Below are 2,834 nucleotides of genomic sequence, written 5' to 3' on the forward strand. Positions count from 1 at the left end.
ACAGGGTAGCTATTTTTAAAACAAAAAGTTTCTATTACTTTTTTTTTTTATAGGGGAGAGTGTGAACGCAGTCCCCCACTACCACAAATCATGCAGTCGAGTTGCCCACATTTGGGGAAATGGCAGGGGTCATCACATCCAAAGTGCAATGGGTAAGCCTCGCCCTGGGAAAACCACCTTCGTGATCATGGTATCTCCCCTGCCAGGTAAGTATCTCTATTACTTTTCTTATAAATGCTTTTTAAGGCCAAACTGTACCAATAATTCTAAACAACAACATTAAAACAAACCATACGGCTCAAGATGTGACTTGGGGCATCAGGCCCCGAAACAACATCAATGGTAATGGCAGAACACATTAATTTCCTGGTTGCATTCTGTTTCTAAGACTATGTATTCAAAAAGACTCAAAAGTGCGGTGGGCAGTGGCAAGAAAGGCTAGCCTCTCCTGTAACTAGTCCTCTATTCCTCTGCATGCATTTTAGTCATTGGCTCATGTAAGTACTAACTATTTTAAAGCCTGTTTTATACCAGCACTGTGCCAGGCATCAGAAATATAATCATGATATCATCACGATCACAACACAATCCAGGACGTAAAGTGACATAGCAGAAGCTGAGAGGGCACTCACTATACATTGCAGTAAATGCGGTGTGGGTTTTGGTGGTTAGTCAAGAGTAAGAACAAGGATCTATAAGGGACACGAGTCAGCGCAGAATAAGAATTTAGCTCAGTCATGGAGCAGCCAGGGAAAGTTTTCAGGGTGAAGGTGTGTAAATTAAAAACAAGCCCTGTGTGATGCAGAAACCAACCAATGGATGGAGGCATAGTATGATGAAAGGAGGTTAGTACATTTCATGTAAAGGAATATTGCACTCAAAATTCCAAAAGAAAAAATGGGACCCACTTGGGAAAATACAAAGTATCAAATATGACTGAATCATGGACTATGGAGAAGTAGTGAAGGAAGACAAATTAGGAACATACAATCTGGATTTACATCTTGAGTGTCTTTACATAAGAAACACAGCAGAAATTGTTTGAATGAGCAATTTAGCAAAGTCCTAAAGAGTGTGACCTTTTAACTATTGATATTTTCATTCTATAAATCTATTGCTTTCTTTAAATTGACACAACACGAATATGTTAAACTTTGCTATATCTGAAAGTGTTGCTTAGGAATATTCAAGAGGAATTTGATATAAAAACAGATAAAATAATCATATTTAGGGAATCAACTATGTTTTTGTAATACAAAATTTGCATTGTTAAATTCTCCAAAATGTTTTCGCTCTCAAATATTTTAAGCATGCTCCTCTTCGACTTCAACACAAAGCTCATTGGCATCATTTTTGTTGATCCGAAAAGAGAGACTGATAGCTAACGTTAGTAAACAAAATTAGATATTCTAAATTGGAGAACTTTTGAGATGATTAGATTTCCTTCCCTCAGTAATGATAAATTTGAGTACAGATGGAAAGCACCCATTTACAAGGTTTTAATGAAGTACATGGTCCTGCTAGCGTGAGCTTTCTTACAACAGGTGACTGAAGAAGTCTCTACAAGGAACAACAACAAGCAGAAAAAATACTTTGAAAGCAAGAAAATAACTGAAAAACATTTTTAAGTGAAATCCCTCATGGATATAGATAGAGACAAAGCCATTCCACTACCTTAAAATGTAATTCTTTAAATTTTGTGGCTGAGGGAAAAAAATGAAAGAAAAATGTATTAGCTCCTTTTACTATTGTCACACACACATAATAGCTTAAAAGAGTACATATGCAATAGTTTGCCTTTTTGAAGGTCAGAAGTCCAAAATGGTTCTCAGGGAGCTAAAATTAAGATGTCCACCAAGTCAGGCTCATTCGGGAGGCTCTAGGGCAGATTTTACTGCCTTGCTGTTTCGGTCTTCAAAGTATCTTCAGTAGTAGGTCAAGTCTTTCTCAGATTATCTCTGACTCTGACTCTTCTGCTGGCATCTCTGATTGCATGGAGCTTTGTGATCATACTGGGCCCACCGGATTTAAGGTCAACTGATTTGCAAATGTAACCACCCCACCCCTTGCCAATGGTCTCTCCACAGACTCTAAGGAGCAGGGCATGGGCATTCTGCACAGGCCATTCTTCTGCCTACCAAAGGACGAATCTAAAGAAGAACACGAGCACATCACATTATATGTAAACTGTGTTTTATTTTTGCCCAGTTAGATTTAATTGAAACATGCTGCTAGGTTTTTGTGAAAACTCAAAGAAGACATAGACACGGTCCCATTCCTCATGAAGATTGTACAGAGAAACTATAAATACACTTGCATGAAGTAGGAATCTTTCAGGAGTAGAAGCCCTCTTCACATGAAGTACTCATTAAGTATAAAATAATAATTGTTATTATCAACATCAATCAAATTAATGTGATCGTGTAAGAATAATAACAATTATGCTTTCATTACATAAATCGCAGTAAACTATTAAAATAATAAAATGTCTTTCATCAATTGGATGATTCATCAGTTCATAGAGAAAGTAAAAAAATAAAATTAGTCGATCAACTGATTATTTGAGCTACACAAAGCTAAACAACTGATTTGAATGATCTTTTATTACATTAATGTGCATTTTTTCTTTGGCAATGAAATGACAGACAATTGTAGTATCAAGTAGGTGTAATACCAGATTTAAAAAGGACCTAATAATGAATCCTTTCAATGCTCCATGGAGAAAAAAATAGTTTGGGGATCATAATACCTATTTATGATCTTAAGAGATATGTGTTATAGACATTATCAAGTAGCTAATATTTATCTCTACTTAATACTCTGTACAGGAAAAT

At 36.1% G+C, this 2,834-nt stretch overlaps 1 non-coding gene across 1 annotated transcript; it reads right to left on the reverse strand.

The window, feature by feature from the left end:
- Positions 1-50: 50 nt before the first annotated feature.
- LOC115869127 lies at positions 51-214 on the reverse strand. Its single transcript, XR_004046011.1, has one exon. It is a non-coding gene; the product is annotated as a U1 spliceosomal RNA (small nuclear RNA).
- Positions 215-2,834: the final 2,620 nt, after the last annotated feature.

Source organism: Echinops telfairi, unplaced genomic scaffold (assembly GCF_000313985.2).
Source record: "Echinops telfairi isolate 266 unplaced genomic scaffold, ASM31398v2 ScPeMD7_21;HRSCAF=78, whole genome shotgun sequence".
NCBI classification, from domain to species: Eukaryota; Metazoa; Chordata; class Mammalia; order Afrosoricida; family Tenrecidae; genus Echinops; species Echinops telfairi.